The sequence below is a fragment of the Harpegnathos saltator genome, unplaced genomic scaffold, assembly GCF_003227715.2.
Source record: "Harpegnathos saltator strain DR-91 unplaced genomic scaffold, Hsal_v8.6 scaffold539, whole genome shotgun sequence".
Classification (NCBI taxonomy): Eukaryota; Metazoa; Arthropoda; class Insecta; order Hymenoptera; family Formicidae; genus Harpegnathos; species Harpegnathos saltator.
Window position 1 is genome coordinate 1225645 of NW_020230359.1, and position 24435 is coordinate 1250079.

The following is a 24435-nucleotide window of genomic DNA, read 5'->3' on the forward strand; positions in this document are numbered from 1 at the left end:
TACTTGACACTTTCCGTGCGCCTTAATATTAGTATTATACATTATTTTATTATTTATACCTCCCCCCCCTTGACATTTTCAACCTGTCAAAATGCATAGTTTTGGCGACAACGAGTTCGCGGTGTCAAGAGTTAATTAAAAATAACGGTTATTTATATCAATCCGATTGCAGAAAAAAGATAACGATAAATATACATGCCCTTTTTCTCAGATATGAAAAAACTTAAAAGTCGCTACAATTATGTGTGTATACAGAATATGTTGTAGAAATCTCAATTCCTGTAAATTATAACGCGTACATTCCTCTGCAAACAATGTAATTTTCACCACGTGTCCTTGATCTTCTCTAAAAGGAATACGCGTATATATGTATCGTGTCATTATGTGAGGAATACAATACGCTGAATACTCCTACTACAAAACATTCGAAAACGACGGGAGCTAATCTCCTTTTAAGAACGATAATCACAACCGTGTAACAAATATCACAACCGCGGAGCACAAACGCGCATAAATGTTACCGTTTTTAAATATCCGTCCCGGTTTTAACAACAATTCTCCCATATCCGATGCTCTCTCTCTCTCTCTCTCTCTCTAAGCCGGCTACAGCTACCACCTAATATTCGTGTATTTTCGCGATATTCCATAAGTTTAAGTTTAATCCAAACTGTCGCATCTACATACAATATTCATCTCATCTATATACACGAATATCGATTAGTTTGCACGGTGGTGGTATCGCTATCACTTACACATGTGTACGTTCACGATAAATTTCTATAGGTGTGTCGTGCGCGCAAGAAGACAAGAGAGGAGAAAAGTAGAGAGAGAGAGAGAGAGAGAGAGAGAGAGAGAGAGAGAGAGAGCGGCTCGTGCGAGCATTAAATGCATTAACGCAACCGTTACATTTTGATCCTACTAGTTCGGGATTATCTACGCTTCGTGAACTTACTTTATAGGTGATAGGATTGTCATGAAAGTTGCCGCAAGTTTCTAACAGGTTTGCCATAATGCACACTGCTTCCTCGGATTAGCGCGAGCGCATGGAATCGCACAGTTTATGCGAAATCAACTTGCGAGATAATAACGTCGTGATTTCGCCACGACCGATGGTTTTATCTGTCACATGGCGCGTCTTCGTGTATCGGGAACCAAGCGACGTTGTTTACGTCGTGCTTATACACCCGAGAGATATTATCGTCTCACGGTACTTTCAATTTGAATTCGAAGGCGCGACACGTTGGTCGTTTGTCAGGCGTAACGCGAGCCTCTTGAAAACGCCTTTCTCTCATCGGGAGGAAGTACGCGAAACTTTAACGAAATTGTAGCACGGTCGTTCACGAAACAACAGTCGAGACTTGACCTTACGTGGTAGCAAAGTGCTCGGAAATCTCGCGCGCAACAGAGAGAGAGAGAGAGAGAGGGGGGTAGAGAGAGAGAGAGAGAGAGAGAGAGAGAGAGAGATAGACAGATAGATAGAGAACCTTGAAGAGCTGATTTTCCCTCGACGCGTACTCATCGTCGGTAAGTAGAAACTTTCGTCCGCCTGCAAATTGCCCGGTGGAAAAAAGAAGAAGAAAAAGAGATAAGTCCGGAAAACACTTTCCGCTGGATACTGCAAATGGACCTCGAATTATAAGCCAACGCCTTGACGGTGGAAATTTGCTCGAAATTTCAGCCCGTGGAGATCGTGCTTACGAGGTAACCTCATCGACTCGAGTATTTATCAATTGGATGGATAAAAGACCGCGCGGCAGTGGAAAATGACTTTGGATATGAGATAATATGCTCTTTTGCCGTCCGTTCATAATGCAATCAAAGTCGAATATACGCGGACGTTATAAATAAGCTGCAGTTTGTTGGAACATCGTGTTTACGTGCTGTTCTAGCTATCTCGAAATTATGACTTCTATAATATGTATATTTTTGCTATTTAGCGTGAAAAGAGAGAGAGAGAGAGAGAGAGAGAGAGAGAGAGAGAGAGAGAGAGAGAGAGGAGAATTTCACGTTTAGAGTTGAAATCTGTTACTACGAGATTACAACTCGAGTTTTAGGATGAATTAATTATGACTTTTAAAGAAGCGTAAGTACGAACGTTTGAAATGCACGATGATTTGTTGAGCAAGGGAAGGCGGGTATTACATTTAACTTCCGTAGCGTCATTGTGAATCGTCCGGTCGAGCCCTTGAATTAAATTTCAAGCCAGAAGGGTCAGACAAAGAAGGGAAGGAGCTTATGCGTGAGGCAGACTTCCAATCAGGACTCGCGTTAACCCGCCCGAAAGCCGCAAGGTTCCGTTTCCCCCACATGCTTCTTCCTAAAGTCAGTTTGTCACGAAGCGCGCGTTTGCACCGACGTGTCTCGATGGTCTTTTCGAAAGATGATTACGCTAACGTCTCCGACCTACGATGCCTGTTAATTAAAATAAACTTGCCGTACCATATACCAACAACTATTTGTTTTATACATCGCTTTCAGTGTAAAAATGCAAGATAAAATTAAAAGATAAATCGACTGAATGTAGTGTCGTCTCTTTAAGCGATCGTCAAAAGTTTTCTATTCGGCTCGCCGGTCCGCCTAAAGTTCGATTCGTGCAAGCCACATTTAACTGCAGTACTTTCGCAGAACATTGTCGCGTCGTAACAAGTCATCATCGAATGTGAATTTCTCTGAAAACTGTGCAGCGGTGTACCTTGCGGAAATTATTTCGAAAAGTTACTCGGTAAGTCGTCCCCGCCTGATAAACCTCTTTTCGCGGAAGCGTGCTACTGCACGCTCTTTATCTCTATTGTGACTTTTTATCGCAAAGAATTCACGGTAAATGATGAGCGGCGTTACGCAAGGAGAATCCTAATCTCCTCATACTTCAAATGCGGAGCACGAGCCGCGTTTTTCTCTTCAAGCTTCGAACGTGAAAGATTGTTATTTATATAATTAAAACAGTTGTGTGGAAATTGTTGCTGTAAAAAATCGAAACGTTCGGTAACAAAGTTATGATATTAAAACGAGGGAAACCAAATGGAGCGAGATTGCGTATCGCTGATCGAATAGACGTCAAACCGCATTCAAATCGTGGACACTACGTAATCGCAACAGCGTAGTCGTAATTAGCGAATCGATCGCGATTATCGATTCGCGAGAGAAGGAGCCCGTTTGTTACAGCAGCGGTTTTAATTATCCGCCATAACCGCTTTAATTGATTTCGCCAGGTCGCTATGTTACCGCGCTCGCAATTTACGACAAAAAACGAACGCATCGTCGGGTCTTTTTATGCATTCTTTTTTTTTCTTTCAATTTGTCAGTGTCACCGACAGTCGTGTGCAGTTTTTATTATGCAAATTCGATTAACAGTTCAACACGTACTACGTGCGGGGCGGAACGGGGTCACCGTGAAAATGCAAATATAACCGCTAGCTATTTGTCCTTCTTGTTTACTCCGAAGTACAAAAGTTACTACGTATCGTGGCGAGCGGAGGAGAGCAACGATTTAGTATTGTAACGGATCGGTTACTTCCGACGAAGTATCATGCTTCGCGATGCGTGCCTCGCGCATCGGACATACGTCGGAGAGTCCTTTAAGTGGAAACCAGTCCCCGCTTTATATCGTGCTGTTGCGTTGCAAAGCACAAATATATCCGTCGTATCCGTCGTTCGCGGTCGTAACGCGTACGGCACGTAAACGATCGGATAAAAAATCGGGGACTGGAGCTGCAATATGCGAGAGGCGGTCGTACTGAAATACTCCAAAACTCTCTCTCTCTCTCTCTCTCTCTCTCTCTCTCTCTCTCTCTCTCTCAGTTCGCCACGGAAAAACGTCGTTCTCTCTTTCGTCAACGGTACAATTCATTATGACTTATGACAGCTTTTCCGTTGATTAAAGTACACACAATTTTAACAATTTTCATGCTGAGCACGGTTTGCCGAGATGAATATTAAATAATATCGGTATCACATGAAAATAAAGAATATGATATATTTTAATAAAAGTTTAATAAAAAAGTCGTCACACGAGTCAAAACGAGCTGTATGCGCGTGTTATCGGGAAAATGAACGATGCTTCCTTCAGGCAAACAAAACTACGAGACTTTGAAGTATTTAACGACAACATCGTATATTACCAGCCATCGGCAGTCGGATTTCTTACGGAAAGAAATACAAAAAGTTCAGCTGCAAATACGAAGGAGAAACATTAATATAAAGTTCTTTAATATAAAGTTCACTTATTGACAAGTCAGGAGTAGCGACGCGAGGAGGGAGAAGTTATTTGTACGACTCGCTTTTGCTCGGCGGAAAAGTCATTTCGAGTAAATTCAGATCCGTGCTTTGTCATCACAGATTGTATCGTACATCCTCGATTGACGACGCTGGCATGCCTCTGGATTCTTCCGAGAATCTCTATTCCGATCAACATTATTATTCCAGGCATAGACGCGGCCTCGAGAGGTCGTAACTCGAATGAACGATACTTCAACGCCTTCACATTAATGAGAAACGCAACGAGTACAGTCGAATTAGCTTTTTCTTATTACGGCATCGTTGTTTTGTGCAATCTCTGTGTTAAAAATGTTTTCTCTCTCTTTCTCTCTCTCTCTCTCCCTCTCTCTCTCTCTCTCTCTCTCTCTCTCTATTGCGACTATCGGCCAAAGAATCAATAATTCACCGTGACCACAAATTAGAAAATAACAAGCGTGTTCGCACAGTTTTTGTAATCGATTTATATCCGATTCAATGAAAAATTCAATGAAATTAAAAAAGTTTCTCTTACACGATATATAAAGCAATAAAATTGGCGGACTAAAAGAGTCACTGAATAAAATAAAGTGTAATATCCAAACTTGAAAATAAATTACAAACGAGCGAAACGGGCGAATAATAAAATAACCATAAAAAAGTCACGACCCTCGTAATTGTTGAAGTTTCCCTTGCACAAATTTCTTTCTTATTTTATACAGTACATGTACCGTACGATTTAATTATGTCGATTATACATTGAAACGGGATTCGTTTGTAATGTCGACGGGTTTAGAAACATGTAGACGCTAGAATCGACTACTCGGCGAATAAATTAATTAAACGCGTACACGAACGGCAGTCGCGAGTTTTCATTAACGAAGAAAATATCCGCTTTTGAGTACAGCCGAGTTGCATCCCGCGACCTGTAGCCTATTAAACTTTTGATATCCAAGGCGGCAGCATGAATTCGCACACGGACACGGTGACAGTTGCGATTCGAGTTTGAAATTAACTAGTCGTCATGCTCGCCCACAAACGACACTGTATACTAATTACGCACAGGAAATCTGAGAAAGAGAGAGAGAGAGAGAGAGAGGGAGAGAGAGAGAGAGAGAGAGGGGGAGAGAGAGAGAGAGAGAGAGAGAGAGAGAGAGAGAGAGAGAGAGAGAGACACGCAGAGCAACACAGCCTCGAGTGTGAATTATCTTCCCGGAGAAATAGCGGATATTATACTTCGCATCGTGCTACATATATTACGTTTGCAAGCACGGCTAAAAATAAACATCCCCGCGCATACCATAGACTTAGTTCCCTCGTAGTAATACACGTAATTCCGAGATAATATCACCGTCTTTAATTTTAAGCTCGCTGAGAACTTTGTTCGTCGATAATATGTTGAGATTTTACGATATTATATTTTTATGCGTTTAAATTTAACTCCCGTCCGCATGTAACATCTTATTTCTCGCAGAATATTCTGAAAGGAAGTAGGACGTCCTTAAGACGTCGACATTAACTCGCACTACCTATATTTTTACTGCAGTTACCCTGGAAGTTAGCTTAGGAAGGAGGCAGTCAATTGAGTGCCTCTTCAACGAGGTTCATCTCGAGTATGTGAAAACATCGTAAATATTTTACATAATATTTCGTCGAGAACTTTTGCCATGACTTTCATAATTGTGTTACGCTTTAGGTACTGTTAAAAATACAAAATATTACTAGCCCTCGCCGGTAATATCATTGAGAAAACAGTCATCTGCAACAGATCCTTGACTCCATAGTGGAAATTAGACGCAACCTGGGAATTTTAAATACACTTTTAGTCAGTTGATTGAAAAGCTAAGAAAGGTCAATTTACGCTAGATTTCGTCCCTGTAAAGTTGAATCTAAAAGACTGCAAGAGAGAGAGAGAGAGAGAGAAAGAGAGAAAGGGAGGGAGCACTCTATTTCTTACAACGCAAACAACCGGACAATCTGATTGAACCATCGTCAAAATAATATTTTGACGCAAAGAAAACAACTCAGAACAGCTGACGATGGAATATTTTCGCGACGACCGTCAAGGACGAGGACATTCCGCACATCTAGCGAGTTTTTCGGTTTAAATTCCTGACAGGACGGGGGCTAAGTTCGACGAGACCGAGATTCGAGGAGCCCGATCGAAATTATCGAGGCGAGAGCCTCGCGAGAGAGAGAGAGCGGATGTAGCGGCAGAATTTTTTTTTCCAACCGCGAAAAAAAGCAGCACGATCGGTCTCGACTGAAACTGATGGAGGATATCCTGTCAGGTACAACGCGCGATCTGCCAATTCGGGTGATTATCGAGCATGTAGCGGTCCCGGATATGCACACGCACACGCATACACGCATATAACGCGCTTACCCGTTATATCGAACGGTTGTATTCCACTTTCGTTGCAGTTCCATAAACAAGCGCGTTTGTTGCTGATTCTTTTATGAGCTGGCATCCACAGCTCTTATCGCTACATCGTGTATTTTATGTACGACACAAATCGCTTTTGCCCGTTCTAGCATCGATCGGACGTCCTCGATTCTCATTCAAAATTGGAAAGTTATGACGACGATCACTGGGATGCGAATGCCACGAATCTACGATTTACACGTTTACGTGCAGGAGCCTCGCAAATCGGTCGTAAAATGTGTAGCCGCAAGTTGTCCGGAAAAATTCTGCGTCCAACTCAAAGACTCAAAGACCCATTTGTAAGAGAAAGAGAATATAATAAACTTATTGACGACTTTTGAATAATAATAAGCGAGTGGAGTGGAAAGCACACGGTAAGTTTCAATATTGTTAGCGAGAACAATGTCTTATTTTCCAGTTCACATGGATCTTACTTGAAAGGAACCTCAAGTCGAAGCTTTCCCACGAATTTCATTTGATTCCAAATACATTAGACGTTGTACACATTGATGGCGTTTAAAGTGCGTTTAAAGAGGCGTGCGATCTTGATAAAATTAATTCTACACTACCCGTCGATATGATAACGACAAATACATTTACACGTATTACGTCTCATTAACCTACTGACTTGTCGGTGCGAAGGGTCTCAGATCTAATTGGAGTGCCGCGTTCCATCAACGGAGTCGAAATACCTGAAGAATGCGCCATCGCAGCTGCGGCGATAAAAGGGTTAATTACGTGAAAGACGTTCTCGGAGCGTCTTTCGAGCGAGGGGTCGGTTGGCGCGCGCGTTTACGATGTCGCGGCCGTCGGGAATTATGCGATTAACCTGAGATTATACCGCGAACGATCCTCGTCGGGCGTCGGACGAACAGACAGACGGACGAGCGAGCGACCGTGCGTTTTCGAACGCAACGCAGCCATCGGTCCCGCGAAGCTTCGCCCTAAGTACGGAGCACGAAGTAGAAATTAGATTTTTTCCCGGGCCCGGCAGCTCGTAGCGCGAGCATATTTAGCAATAAAGCGGTGGGTTTCAGGAGCAGAGCCTAGACATATAATTAGAGCGGGATATCTCGTGAGAAAATGCTCCGCCGCATAATGGCTGCGGGTCACGGAACCGAAGCCAGGAGAGAGCCAGGAGAGCTTCTCTCGGTCGACCGAAGGCCCTTGTTTACACGTGAATCTACCGGCCGCGCGCGCGGATTCGATTCATAAAGCGTAGCGCACCGCGCGATGTGCGGCCGCCGCAGCCACCACCGAGAGAACACCGTCAAGCAGTTCTCGTGCTGCTGTTTGCGCGCATCTTGCAAATTGCCGGCCGAAACTCTGCTCTCATCGTTGCAACTACGATCGATTCATATCGCGTGTTATGAACATGCGCACGTAAATTAACATTCGGCAGCCGCATGTTGCTGGATTATTATAAAATAATCGCTTCCTCTCCCCTTATTCCTTCTCCTCTCTCTCTCTCTCTCTCTCTCTCTCTCTCTCTCTCTCTCTCTTTCTCTCTCTCCATTTGAAATTTATATATTTGCACAAGTAATTTGTATTGCTCGACAAATGCAACGCGATAAATATGGTATCGCGGCAGTTTGGCAGAAAAATTGTGCGAATGTGAACGTAAGATCTTAATTTTACGCGTTTGTTTTGTTTTTGCAGAGGATGCAGACGAAGAACGTGAACCAGTTAACGCGGGATTACGAGGTGAGTATTTTCGGCACGAACGAGTCGTTTTGTAATTAAATCTCATGTTTTTTCTGCTCAAAATTTGCTGACAAGTAGAAAAAAGTATATTTTGCGAACTTGTTAATATCACGGGATTTTTTCTTCATTTTCTAATTTTTTAAACGTTCTGCGACATACGCGACCTCTCAGTGTTTTTCAGACTCAGGTTCCACTCGGGCTCTGACTTATGTATTTCCTGTCTTGTGTGTGTTCCAGAAACGCCGGCTTGACTACCCGACTGGAAGTAAGCACGCTTTTACCCTTTAATCGTCTTTTGAGCGAAAAGGAAAGGCAAATTTTGTATCAATTTTCCCTTTGAAAATCACGTTCGTCGCGAACCGATGGAGAAAGCAAAAAACACAAGTGTGTTGCATTTTCGTGTACGTGCGGTTAATACTAATTGCGAAGTTCCCTTACATTCAGCTTCATGCGGGAACTTTTAAAAACTAACCCCTCATATTGAAAAATATTTTAATACATCTATTTTTTAACAAAGTTAGATTCAATATTTCTCAATATAAGAGAGAAAGCTTTTACCTCTCTATATTTTTTCCTTTAAGTAATAAATCTTTTTATATAATTGCGCGTCTATATATGTGTGTGTGCTAACACCGTGTCATTTTCTTAATTAAATATATCTGGTGACAGATACAATATCAAAATGCCGTTAATATCTAATGCATAATAATTATCATTGGGATGAACCGGTAAAACAGGAAACTTCACCGAATGACGATCAGATCTAGTAAACGTCTTTCGCTTGGAAAACTCGAGAAATGAGTTGTAACAATATTCTGTTTCGCGAGCAATTCGCGCAATGTCATTAGCAACCGAGCGCAATTAACTCGCCGCAAATCAGGACTTGTGCCCGCTGCTTCTTGTCGGAAAGTGCATTTGCGCCATATAATTTTCTACTGAAGCTTCCATTAGAGTGGCGGCTATCGGACGAGTCTCGATATCGTGATCGATAAGACAGAGATCTCGGAAATGAGATCCACAGCGCGTAAAGATCGCCGATCTCGGCTCGGAGGCTTCTTCGTTTCCGATGCGTGCGAGGCCGATTCCCTGCTCGCCACAAAGCGTGGCGGTAATTTTTTAGGCGGAACGCCGCGAGTCCGCGGAATAATCGCAGCAGCGTATCATAAGTCCGATGGGGTCTTCGATCGCGGAAGGAAAAAAGAGAACATCAGACGTTTCTGCTATGAACACGACTTAATTCGAAAAGTTTAACCGTCAGCAAGTGTTCCACTCCGGAAGTAAAGGCGGCGAGTACGTCCACGTAATATCCGACAATTATCGTTACCGTTCACCACTTGAGGCACAAAGCCAATTAACATCGCGCGGATTATCCGCTATAGATCAATATCGGATTCATTATCGCACTCGAACTTTGCAACGACGTCGCGTCATTAGCGCCAAGTATCGAACATGAAATATTGATGCGCGTTGTAAAGTTTGCAATATTATTCTCGTGATACGGGGCGATTAATTGCGAGCGACTTACGCGCGAATAAGTTAACAATCAGCACGTCACGCAATCGCGCCTGAATCTATTAAACCACGTTCCACGCTCCCGATTCGTTGCTCATTTCACGGCTGAGCCCATAGTTATTTTTTCATACTGCTACTCCGACACAATGAGCTGTCGTAGACTCGCAGTCTTCTTCCCGTACTCGAAGGAAGTAACGATTGACGATGGCTCGATTTTCTATACATCGATTTTCTCAGCTATTACAACTAGCTAGCAAAGCGATCAAACAATTGGCAGAGCAATACGCGGTAGAGCTAAAGAATACAATACCGACATCACTAATAATTATCATACGATTATAATCACACGAAAAATACTAAAGCACCGTATCACCGCTCGCGCGAACGGTGGTCATTCCCGACGTACGATTCCGGAATCTCATTGCTACCGATAAGGTAGGAAACTTCGCGACGGGGCCCGGGCCCGTGAACATCAGCGGGCCCAGCAGAGGCGCCTCCGCCTTTCTCCAGAAGAACGAAGAAGAGAGCACTCGGATTCCGCTCGTTCGCCATAAACCTTGCCCGTGGTTCGCCCGTCGAGAACGGTGGGGCCGGTCGAGACAAGGAGAGGAGTAGGCCCGCTGCCTTCTCTCCCGACGCCCACCTGGCGTTTCACCCGAGGCACCTTCGCGTTAAGTGCCGCGTCGGTCCGCGAGCGCGGTGCGTGTCCTTGTCTCTCTCTCTCTCTCTCTCTCTCTCTCCTCTCTCTCTCTCTCTCCTCTCTCTCTCTCTCTCTCTCTCTCTCTCTCTCTCTCTCTCTCTCTCTCTCTCTCTCTCTCACTCTCTCTCTCTCTCTCTCTCTCTCTCTCTCGGCTTCTCACGAGCGTCGTCTCGAGAAAAGTCCGTTTTTCCGACCGGCGGAGGCGCGAGCGTCCGTTCCAATTCCGTCGTCGGCCGTTCAGTCGCGAGCTTCTCGCAATCTCGCTCGCGAACGGTGAATCATCGCGAGCCGGACACCTGTGAAGAGACAACGATTCTCGTCGCGCGGTCGAAACACGGTTCGGCGCGAAAGTTTCGCGCGAAAAGTGCGGAAAATGTAAGGGAGAGCAAGGAGTGAACGGACAACGGAGAACTCGCTAAATCGCATGACGAAAGGGCTCCTTCGTCTTCGAACTTTTACGCGCGCGTGCGCGCGCGAGCGCGAGTGGCGCGAACGGTGCTAATAAAGGTGCTGCGCTCGTTAAGACAACAGGTATTCGCGCGAGTGTCGAAGGGAACTCGGATTTTTGCGTGTGAAGCGTGCTCGTCTCGAGAGAAGACGGTGAGAGGCAGGAGGAGGAAGAGGAGAAGGACGAGGAGAGGAGGCGCCTCTCCACGGGCTACTGGAAAATCCTGCTTGCCTATCCCTACTTGCGTTCAAGGACGACCGAGAGGTAAGACGCGAAATTGCAGTCGCTATGGAATTACCATCGCGAGCCAACGGCTTTTTGTACCACCCTTGACCATTTCCGGTGTCTGTTTTGAGCAAAAACGCTTTAGGAAGGGACAGAGGTATCTTGTAGATATTCGACGTATCGTGGGAAAGATAAACACTCGGAGAAATGTATCGACGAATGGAATTTGATCGTTATACAGGGTGCTTCAGAAAAATGTGTACGAAGCATAAACGCAGGTAGGCGAAATAATCGCGGCCGCGATTCATATTCAGCTGTCGACTTTACGAATCACGTGCGATTTCTGTGCCCATTTCTTTTGAGTTTGACAAAGCGATGAAGCAGTGAGTAAGTAAATGGATGATAAATAATGAGTGAATATAACTGTTATAAATCAAGTAAACAATGGATTGAATCCGGTATCAGTGGTCGGTGTTAATTGTATGATTTATTTATGAGCGCAGGCAGGAAGGGGATAATTAAAATAATTAAAATTAATAGTAACGATATGCAGAAGCGTCGTTGCAAATATTACGGGTAATTTAGGACGGAATTCAACTTTGCAGCGCAACCGGTACCATTGTCCAACGATTCGTGAGATTTGTTGCTATCGCGGCCTCACTTGGACCTTTTTGTGAGCAAAATTTTTCTCTCTCACGAAGATTCGATTTGCACGACTTTTGCCAATGGTTCAAGTAGGATCGCCGATGATTCAAATTCGCCGGGCTATTAAGAGCTCGGGTTCGCGAGAGACAATTCAAGGTTTTCGCTATTGTCCTGGCGTAAATTATGCGCCAGAAAAAAGCGACGACGCATATTTATCGCGTTCGTCACGGGCGCGTGTTGAAAGCGCATTTTCGACTCTCACAGCGATTATCCATAATCTACTGGCACGAATATCGAGCGGCGTCGTGCCGGCCGCGATTCGATCGACCACTTATAAATCCCGTTTCGAGGACGCATTCGGATTTATGGATGTATTAATATTTGCTCGCGCGAGAAAACCCGTTTCTCACAGTCATCCGCGCCGATGACGTTATTTCAAGCGTGGCTTCTGTCGTGTGACGCGACGACGAAATACGATTTGCCGTCGCGAGCGACACGTCCGCCTTCCGATCGTTATGAACGTTTAAAGGGAATACCTAAAGCTGATGCAATCAGCTTTATGATACGCGAGGAAAAACGGAGCAGATCTTAATCAGGCTACATATGATATACGTTCAATTCTCTTCGATCATTACGTAATATATATAAAAGTAAAAATAAGAAGAGTATATTACACAAATACACGTATACATAAATTTGATGGATGGAACACACGATAGCCTGTTTTATTTCCTCGTATGTGCATACCCGCGAATGGATGAATCTCATAAATCAAAATCCACGCTGTGGATACGACGTACGATATTTGCCGATACTCGCTAGCCTCGATACCTGATATTGACGGCGGGAAGGTGTGTCTTACGTAAATCGACGAATCTGATCGCGACGTATTTTTCGCGATTGCCTATTTAATTATGATAAATTGACCTCGCACATGCATGTGGATCGCTCGTGCGTGGCATCCGCGAGCGCATAGCGCTCTAACGTGAAGCAACATCGCACGGGGGAATTCTTTGTTGCAAAGAATCGAGGCACAGTGCCTTGGCAAAGAAAACTGGCGCGTTTCGCGGGAATCCGCCGGAGCGGACTTGCTTGCGAGCAAGTCGACTCGGCATAAGAGATTACGTGCGCGTGCACGTGCAAACTCACAGAGGTCGTGCACATAATTGCACGTCAATAACCGAGTTCTCTCGCGCTCATTCACCTGTTCTCAGATCGTTCCCCGCTTCCTCCGGCGCGGCGGCTCTTGCACTCGTTGCACTCCGACATTACATTTGTTTATCGTTTACTTTCTTGACCTCCTTTCACACAGCAGGTTATCTGTTACTTGTTGTTAAGAGACGCTTTTCTCTTCGCACGCGCGTTATACTTAAACTCGCTTATACACTTCAACTCGCGCGGATATATTTAATCCGCGTGCAACGCTGAGACAAAAACCATAAAGGAAATTTTATAAGTTTGTCATTTACCGCCGCAACTTTTTATCTTATTCTCACGTGGATATGTCATGTTTTTAGTGATCGCCGATTAATCACGATGTCATTGTGGGGAAAATAAAAGAATTCGGTATTTTCCGCTGCTTTCAACGAAGTTGACCTTTTCCAGAAACCAGTCTTCTCTTTTAGCTAATAATGTCTTTTTTAGACGTTATTTACTTTGCTTCTGCTACGACGATTTTTGCGAAATCGAGTCACAGAGGCAGTTGTTTATCTTTGTTTTTGTTTGTTTTTTTTTTTTATCAAAAGTATAGCGTATCGCTTCTACAACGGTGAAACGACATTATTAGCATCTGCTAACACGTTACGCGTCATTAGTTCAAGGCGTCAAGTCGTAACGGGACGTAAAACACACCGAACCATTAGCTAGTTGCATACGAAACCGCAATCGTAACAAGATACCATATGAAAGAAGTTGCTATGAATTTCGACCTTTACATATTATTATTTCAAATGGCAGAGTGAGAGAGAGAGAGAGAGAGAGAGAGAGAGAGAGAGAGAACATAAACATATAACATAATGAAACAAAAACTAAATGTATTCCTATGTAGACAAGTTTACGTGATAAATGTAAATATGGCACACAATTTACTTGCATCGTCTTTTCAACAGATATGAATTCCAATAATTACCACAATGCACGAAATGTAATTAAGTAATTAAAACTTTGCGTGTAATGCAGTATACATGGGCTTAAATAACGAACAAAGAGCGCGGAAAATTTGTAAGTCAAGAGAGCTTCGAAAGAAGACTAATCTGATACTGTATGCACTCGTCACGCCGATAAAGGCAAACTTTACTGGCGCTAAAGTATAAAGCCGTTCTTTATCACCGCACCGCAGCGGAGCAGGTTTAATTAAGACTCGCGCCAACTTTCATATCATTCGTCGCGAAAAAATTCGCGCGAACAGCTTGTCGACGATTGTATAATAATTGGATCTAACGCGAAGGAAATGCGTTCTGGAAACAGCTGAGATTTACGATCCTATCCCGTGCGCTTTGCAACGCGCAGAGACGCGCGGAGTTGTTTACAAAAAGAAAACAAAACAAGATACCGCTACTGTTATTAGTATTTGCCTAAAAAGTACTAACAACGCGGGATGACCCGTATTCCGACCGCGTATTTAGCGCTAGTCGACCTTTCGATTCTCAAACTGGAATTATGCACGATCTTCATGCAATACGACCGAATACGGTCGGACAGCTACATTATATGTGTGTGTGTGTGTGTGTAAGTGTATAATGTCAAAATGTTAAAACGCTTCGACTCTCGTCGAGGTGTCACTGGTTATCGTTAACGACGCGTGAACGTATCCATTTGTTTGTCGATGGCACGAATTCCATTCGAACGTGTCTTCTTTTTATTGTTCCGGAACGATACAGACTCGCGATTGAGTCGCGCTGCGGAATAAACGCGGGTACAGTTAGCTTCTAGATAGTCTGATTTCTCGAATCATCGTCGTCGTCCTACAGGCGAGGGAACTGTGTCAGAAAAATCACGGCCGATCGACGCGAGCAAACGGTGCATTGTTTAAATCGCCGTGAAGCCGGGCCGATTTACGTCCGCTTCTTCTCCACACGAGTTTTTCAGGCTTCCCGTTGCGAGCGACATTACGGTGGTCTGCGTGTTATATCGCGGTTTTGCTACTGATTCTTCGATCTCGCGAAACGGGGCCGAAGCGATCGGCAGATTTGCTACTTGTATCTTCGTTAGGTTTTACCGTTATCGTCACGCAGATTTTCGTTTTTTATTGTTTCCCGCGACTTGTACGTTTCTGGCTTGTCATTGCACAAATTTCGGAATTAATTTGGGCGTGGCGGGGCAGGAGGACGAGCAAGCTGCTCGTAATTTACACGTAAACGGATTTTGGAGCACAGAATCTATGTTTGCGGTTGAGTCGAGCGAGTTTCCAGCTTCCGCGCCGCGATATTCCAGAGGCAGTCGTACGTACACACGCATGGCGCGGAAATGGCGCGTGTTGGTCGCATCCTTCGAGCCAAGTTGCGACGATAATGTCATTCTGTTAATTTAACACGCTAGAGACTGCAGCCGTATCGATTCTTCTGTACTTATCTGCCTTCAGAATATTCTACGATATTTCATGGCCAACGGTTTCACTTTCGCGTGTTTGCCTTATACACTTCCCTCGCGCGTATCCAATGTAACTCATTAAACGACAAACTAAAAGACGGCCGTAATTTAGTCGCAGCAGCTTCGCATGCTTGTCGCCGGTCCAAGGTGGGTCGTAATAAAGTCACGACTAGACGCGGGAATGTTTTCTAAATCGCGGCGTCGCGAAGGAGATACGACGAGAACGCCGTTTAATTCACGTTGCCCTTCGCGCACACCGAATACCTTTCGGCTATTCTTGAGTGCCGCGTCGTTATTTGCACGTGGCCGACGTTTCGCTACTCGTAATTAATTAGACGGTCGTATAGAGCGACGGACATTCCGACGTTGGTGCTTTGACGTGCGACGGTGCATCTACTACGCGCGTTTATTGCCACAAGCAGGGCGTGTGCAGGGTTTGAGAATCTTGCAAGCGACGTGCTTATTAATTTGATATCATGCTCTCTGGGCTGTACTTTAACCTTCGACCTTAAGGAATTTTCAGCCGACCAAGAAGCACCGTCCTTTTATTTGCTTTCTTTCGTTAGCTCCGCAGATTCGTGTCAAAAGAAGGTGATCTCAATACGCGATTACGCGACAGCCACGAAACGTATCAGTTTATATGCATCTACTCGCGAAGCGTGAGCTGCTGTTAAAAATGTTCCTTCTGCCAGAAGAAAATGAAGATATAGCTCCGATAGCTTTAACGCGGCGAGATTGGAACGTTGGACGAGAATGGAAACAAACAATATCCTAGTTTCTTAAAAAAAAAAAAAAGACAGGAAAAAGAGCATTTACGCGCTCGAATAATAGGATATGGAAATGGGAAATTATATAAGCGCTCTTAGGAAATACGATTCTCAGCATAAATCCTTGCGCGCGATGGAAACGGGCGTCGAATCTCCTCGAAAATATATTCCCGCGATCGCTACACGTGCCTCCTGGCATCCCTCAAACGCATAAATATTTTGCCATCAGCGTGCGACCCACATGCCACCTTTCCCCACCCGTCCACCCACCTTTATCCCCCGGAACCACCTACGTTTCTAAAGGTCGCATCCGATAGCTATTTCTACACACGCCTATATCTGTGCCTTTCGTATCCGCAAATTCCGCGCGCGATCTGCCAACACCTGGCGGCACCGGCTTGTATTTATTTTCTCTCTGTGGTTAGCACCACGTCGCGTTGCGTCGCGTCGCGTCGCCCGGAAAGCGACTTCCTCGCGACGACATCAAGAATGAGAAAGAGAGAGACAGAGACAGAGACAGAGAGAGAGAGAGAGAGAGAGAGAGAGAGAGAGAGAGAGAGAGAGAGAGAGAGAGAGAGAGAGAGAGAAAAGGAAAGAGAGAGGACCCGTCGACTCATCTCGCGTCTCTTCAACGGTACGAACATCTGTCAGCCGCCTGCTATATATCGCACATAGTCCCAACTAACTGTACAGCGTCATCGTGCGAGATGGACTACCTCGGGATCTAATGATCCCGAGATGATTGCTTTTGGGCACAAACTATACACGCGGAGAATCGAAAGGCGTTCTTTAGAGTTACATCATCACGTACCTTTGAGAAATGGGCAATAACCTATCTTTTTTTCTTTCTTCGTAAATAAATTATTCTCGTTGTTACGAAGAATTCCCGGGACATTCTAGAAAATCGCCTGTTTCACGAAAGATTTTAAAACCGAAATATACGAGCGGTGGCTCAACGAGTATGCTAAAAAATTTGAACTCGACTATCGACGTTATTTTCCGAGGGAGATTGCTGCATCGTATGTTTAATCGCAGATTGAAAATGAAAATTTCTAGCGAGATTTGCTATACATCGTTTAATTATGAAATATCACCACCGATACTTTGCTTTGAGACGCATCAATTTCATTAAAATGATCGAGTAACTTGCAATGAACGTTACAATAAGCGAACGCGTTGTGCATTTGAGAATGATCGCGATGAGATAAATCGGTCAGATTATTCGCGCAAAGTCGGTCGACGAAACTCGTAATCGTAAACGCGGTCGGACAATCGACTGGTTCTTGTTCAGCGGCGGCTTGTTAGAGCATTATGTCGAAATTATGTCGTGCGAAGTCAGCCGGCGCGTGGAAAAGATGAGTATTGTGTCGTTAATTCGCAGATGCGTGCGAGCGTTTACTGATCTTCTGCGGACGATTTCATAACGTGGAGCGAGCGGGAATTGAGAAACTAAGCATTCTTGTCCGATGAGAAACGTTTTAATCAGAGCGAGACCGACGAGCACGATGAGAATCTAACCTCACATGTTTCGTTGGTCGAATCGCTAGATTTGAAACCGAAATGGTCAGTCATGAATATTCATACGATATTCAACTACGATATCACGCTTATGAGACGCTTATATACAAAAAAGAAACTGGAATTACCGGTCGATTGAAACAATTAGTGCAAAATTCATAAACAACGCGCGAAAATACATATCTATTATCGGAGGTTAAACTGTTCTGAAATCAACTTCCGGTTGGGTTAAATAAACAAATTCAAGCGGATAAGCTTAATCGAATGAGATAATGAGAGGACAAGAAAAGACGGGCTACGACACGCTACGAACGTGTCTTTGGTTAGGGTTAGGTTCGTTTTCTTTCGCTCGCGTTGGTCGAGTCATTCCGCTGCGATTGTAGCGATGTACTCACGTATGCTTTGCAGCTGCGAATCTCGATAGCTCTTCGTGTCAGGAAGCGCATCGGGAACATCCTGGAAACGACGCTGGCTCCAATTTTCTTGCACCCACGACAAATTAAAACACAATCGGCGAGTATGCACGCATCAAACGGCGCGAAAACGGTGCATCGTTGCGTTCGATTAAACTTTCGGTCAACTTCGGCTATCTTCGGCGGCGCTCGGTTTCGCGCCACCACGCCGAGTCACTCTGCAATTTCAAAATGTCGGCACGACAGGTACACGTACACGCTTTGTAACCGGAAAACTTTGACGGAGTGTCATGTCGCGAAGAGACCGCGAACATTCTCGAATTGCGCTGGCCTCGAGTGAGGACGAGGGGAATCCTATGCGCTGGAGGTAGCTACGACAGAGAGAGAGAGAGAGAGAAAGAGACGCAGGGAGGGAAAGTCATTAGCAATTGCCAGCTTCATTTGTACGACGCACGAGTACTCGTCGCGTGTAACGCGCGTACCGCTGGAAACACGAAATGCAGCGGTAACATGTAAACAAGATCCAGATGAACGACAGGCGGTCTACGTTAAACCTGAAGCCACCGGATGTCGCCTATGGATCCGCGAGACGCTAATTAATATGTTCACCCTCTGGCCTTGTTTGCTTCATAACTGATATCGTCCTCGAAGATTCATCGATTAAAATAGGTAAGATAAAAAGCTTCAGTAACACGTGTGTAGATTCTGAATTCGTAAATTTAATATTCTACTACTTAGCATGCAATTCGCCGGTTTTGTCTCTCGCCGGTTGCAGAAACGCGACGCCCGCGCGTGCAACACGGTGTATAAATTATTCCGGGCATAACCTACCTACGCAAGTGTGTGCGTGGCGGATGTTGGAGAGCGTCCCATCCAAAGACTTGTTTCATTGTTAAATCGCAATCGAATCGAGAGCTCGAAGTAGCGAATTAGCAGATTCAATTTGGCTAGTAGAGATTACGAAATTAAATGCTTTTTAATTTCATCTTTTTGTCTCCTCGGCCTTTCCATGAGAATACGGAATGTTTTGTATGTCGTTAATGAATCTACTAATTCCAGACGTAGTCCTCAGATTATACGTATCCATTTGGCCAGAGAGGCAGGCCTATTCAATTAGTATCTTAATCACCGTCGTCGTAGATTTGTCGCCTATCGTGTTGGATGTATTATTAATTAATTGACGATCACGAATGTTTCTCGCTGTGTTTATTCGCGAATCTCCTCCGTGTTTACCTCTTGGGAAAAAAAGTATGCTCAATGTGATTGATATCGCATGCACATAACTCAACGAACGAGTCGAAAAATGTTCAATTATCATCATCATTGAATAAATGGACCAAATTTGGATAACAAATGCGCTAACGCATTTATCGACGACTGAATTCGTAAATAATACTCATCAATCTAAATGAAGATCCGTTTAATTATTTTTTTTGTGTGGAAAGCAGATAGATTGAACATATCCACAAAATGGGTGTATTTTACGTTGCGTAAATTATTATTTATTTTCTATAATGTCCCCTCCCTGCGAGACGGAGTTGCGCGTGCAAAATAATTTGGGTGAATTTCGTCGATTGACATCGATTACGCTCGAGAGCGATATTAATGTCCACGATGAATTCATTAATTATTTTCATATTAAAGAAAAAAGGAAAGGAACGTGCATAATTGCGCTGGAGCAACCAGGCAACGTACACTGATTGCACAGCCCGTAGATAGTTCCAGGAATGATAAATCGCCCATTAATATATTCAACGATAATTAACACAGGCAAGACCAGTCCCGGCAATTTCCAAGATCGCACTTTAAAAGGACGGCCGGAAGCTACGCGTGTCTATAAACGCAGGAAAGAATCCCGTCCATAGCCGGCACAGTCGGTGGAGTATCCATCCGCTATGTGTTTATTAATCGTATGAGTCGCTTTCGTCGCTCTTTTTTTCTCCATTTTCTTTTAAACAGGCACGCTACGCTGCCTGTTAATAATTCATTCGGCTGTGAAACGTTCCACGCGCGATAAAACGCAGCTACAGCTCGAAACGAAACGGTCGAGATCGCTGCCGGCGTTCACGGCGTCGATGGAACGTCGAACGCGCGCGCGCTCTCTAAGCTCGCGCAAATCGTTAATTTCTCTATTCAATTAGCCCTTGTTGCCGGTGAAATTATTAACCTCGAAAATTTGCATTTCGCGCGTCGCGGAAAGACGAGGGGAGAAGGAAGGGCAGAAGCGAACGCGTTTATTTCTTGCGAAGAAGCCGATGAAATAGCATTCAACCCATAATTTCCACTTATACTCAACGATCGCCTCGTGCATAAATTCGATAGTCGCGATAAGAACAAGAAAGCAGGCTGAAAAGTTTGCGCACGTATTTTGGAGCTTTGAAGTAAGCGATTAAAAAACTGTTCGCGAAGAGGATACTGAAACTATTATCGATGGGAAGAACACCGCGATACTTTAACCTCGATAAACTTTAAACCCGCGCCCGGGATATCCGATAGAAAAATTTATATCCTGAGAGAATTGCCGAAAAGAAAAACAATCCTCCTATTATACGATACGGAAGCGTTGCAAAGTGGTCCATCGATGTGAAAATATTTATTTCGTCGGAATACGAATTCGATGGATTCGACACTATGAAAATAAGTCGCGATTACTTCGCGTAGTTATTTCGCGACGCAGCTGCGGACAATTATTTAGGACAGCTGTGCAATTCGAAAAGTTCTCCGGGTATCGTCGAACGTACGAAACGAAATGAATTACAAACAAGACGATTCCGACGATTTCACCGGCGAAATAAAAAGAACGTCGATGCATTACAGCCGGGCGCGCATGGTCGTTAATCTCTCCGGGATTTTTACACGACCGACGGAGAAAAACGCCCGCTCTCCTCGAATGCTGCCGTATGTATCGGGAGGAAATGCGCGGCGACCGCGATATGTTCTCCGGGAGAGATTGCGCGACGAGCGAGCAAGCTCGTCGAGGATGAATTCGTGTTATCGTCGCGGTCGCGACGATGACGATCGGTTGAAGATCGTTAATTAACATGCCTCTTTAATAGCCATTCGATATTACTTTATAATCGAAGTTAATCTCCCCGTCCGAACTACTGTTGCTGCGGTTCCGGTGCAGTGGCGCAACTGCCGAAGATAAAATATTAAGTAGGAACGTGATTGAGGAGAGAGATTGCATGCCGGAGATACTTTCATACATCGCGCCGGGTGGCTTTCTTTTTTTGCTTTGTCGCTTAATATGCCGTACGTGTCTCAAGGTAACCCCGTTTCATGCTTATTAAAGTCCATTACTGTTAACATTTGACGCGGACGTAAAAATCCTCGACGATCGACGCCTCGCCGCGGCACACTCTCGATCTCGATCGATTGTTATCACGCGTATACTTCTTCGCGGTGAACACAAGACGAGAGGGTTGGATAATTATTTTTCCATCAAGAGTTGTTGTCTATCCGCTCTATCCTCTCCTCTCTCTCTCTCTCTCTTCTTATTCACCTGTCGTATTCGTTGATAAAATCTATTACACGAGACGCACCAAATGCGACACACTATCCTGCAAATAATAATAACAATTAAATAATCATGTCTCTAATTTCCCAGGATAATTGCGACTGTCATGCATTATCGAATGCATGTCTAATGAAAACGCTACGTGCATCGCACATGCAATGCACGATATATTCAAATGTCGCTATGCGCATCTTCTATCGGTCGACAGACACGTAAAAAACATTATTCCATAAATTCCTTTTCGGTTGTTGACTCGGCCGTACGCGATCGGCCCACTGGCAATTAATGACAACGAACAATTAATAAGCACGCGAATGTTAGCGGAATCGCGGGGGTTTTTGCGAACGTCTAGCGAGGTATCACTCACTTTCGTTCGAATTTTACGGCGCTGAGAGAAGCGGCACGGAATTAATTTTCACGGTGGCTCGATGCGCGAAGGACGAGCGCTCGCGGATAGAATGAAAACCTCCGGTAAAACTAGTTGCTCGACAAAAACTAGACGCTATTCAAAGGCCGTGGCACGCAGCGGGACCGATGAGAGAGCAAGAGAGGGCGGACGAGTTGCTCGCTTGCGCGCTCGCTCGCCCGCTGTAGAATAAGAGCAAAATAAGGCAGATGTACTGTGGAGGCAACTCGGAAGGATGGACGCGGCGAGGAAAGAATGAAGCGAGACGACCAGGACGAAATGATTTCGTTAGGGAAGATCGCACATGTCGTCACTCTGAAAGCCTTTCTCACTAAACCGAGAATTTCTACGCGAAAAAGGAGAGCTCCGCCGTGACCTCGCAATCGCATGAACGCGAGTCGATTATATATAGATGTTGTCGATCGACGATCGAATCGATTGCGATCAATGAAGAGTCTCAACTAGGTTAATGTCCTACTTTGATATTACATTTGCATACGGGTGTTTCCTGTATCTGTACGTTGAGAGACTTAAAGTCGTATTCGAGAATTATTTGATATTCGACTATTTCTAAAAAAATGGATCATTCTCTTCTCCTTATTGGTTTTATTTTATTTATAAATTCCAATAAGCAACGTATTAATTACAGAATCTCCTTAATTGTAAAGAGCGTGTGAGAAATAATTGATATAAGTAAATAATGTGGCTTACAAATATCGAAGTCGAACAAATTCAAAAACAAAAGCGAACGGGAACACTGATAATTTCAAGTTTTTTAGAATCGATATTCTCATGCTTGAAAATTATTAACGATCTCTCACTAAAAGCATAATTAATTACATCGGATTCACATACATCGGATCGTTATTTCACTATTTGAATCAACGTTTCTCGTTGCATGAAATAAATACACAAGTGCAAATTAACGATTAATCAGAGATTCATGAAGCTATAATTATTTGTCAAATGACGAGACAGACTAATGTCGGTTTAACGTCGACTCGAGTCGATCTCTTCACTCGCGGTATGTTCGCCAAACGTCCATTCAAATTGGAAATATCAGATGTAAAATGATTTCACATACCTTGAGGTATACGAGGTATCGCCTATTCATGCTCCGCGTCTTCCATCCTGGCTTCCCGGCTGAGTATCCTGATTGCCGACCGATCCGTTGTGGCACTAACTCTCGCGTGAGATCCGACTCGATTGGATATTTACACGTTGATTAACGCAATACCGACGGAAGTCCGATTAAATATTTCAAGAGCCGGCGAAATGCTTTGATCACCCAGCGGAAATGATAATAACTAACGCATCAAATACGCGTGCTTCGCACATTACTCGACGATTGGAAGCGTAATGCAAAGTACGAAGGTTGAAGGAACATTGACTGCCCGGAAGGTTTGTAATGTTTCCGTAGCGTTCATTGTTATGATCTCTCAACTACTACTGCCTGGTATAATGCCTGGTAGGCAGTTTGGTGGGGGAACGCCGCCTTTTTTTACCCCTTGTTTTGGTACTCTCGCGCGTCGCGTAAGTCACCGCGACCGAATGTTACGCATCAGTACGATATAATTCCTATCGAATGATAAAACATTTCGTCGGCTTTTGAAATATTTCATCAGATTCATTTTTGCCAGCACTGCCTTTATTAATTAATACGTGTTTCTCCGATGACGTCGTACTTATACGAGCACTAGTAGCAATTAGCTCGTCACGACGAAATAGCCAGCAGCGGGATGTTGAATCGAGAAACTAGGACGATGGAAGGACATCGGAACACGAACAGCGATACATCGTGTATGTAGCAGTTGTATGTTGAACCATTTACTGTACATGAGGTTTCTTATCTTAATTTCTGACCTTTGACAATCTTGCCGAAAATAAAGATATACCCGAGTTGAAATTTAGACTGACGTTTTAGTCTGACAAATAATGATGACTTTGCGAATCTCTCTGATCACTCGTCATCAACCTGTACCTGTGCTTATTCCATGTACGTAGCAAGAAACATTGATTCAAATATAAATAGCAAATACAAGCGACTAACAAAAAATGTTGCTTTTTCTTCTAAATAAAATAACGATTTCTTTCATCAATTTTCTTTTTCAATTAATCCTAGTTGTCAAAAATTAACGAGAAGTCGGAAAACTAAAATTATAGATCATACCGATAAAGGTATCTATTGATGATGCATTTATATCTGCTTTGGAAACTGCATTAGAAGAACGTTTTGACGCATTTCTTGGTATCAGAATCTCAATCGATGGATGATATGCTCGAACATTCCCTACAGTTAAATTAGACAGCAATGGAAGCAATTTTACACTTTGAAAT

The 24435-nt window shown here is 44.0% G+C and overlaps 1 protein-coding gene across 1 annotated transcript in view; it reads left to right on the top strand.

Moving 5' to 3' along the window:
- Positions 1-10716: 10716 nt before the first annotated feature.
- The window catches only part of LOC105187047 (uncharacterized), a 47113-nt gene continuing 33394 nt past the window's right edge, over positions 10717-24435 (top strand). Inside the window, exon 1 of the mRNA XM_025303292.1 lies at positions 10717-11283. The gene's annotated coding sequence lies outside the window, so the exon portion shown is untranslated. The remainder of the gene's footprint in view (positions 11284-24435) is intronic.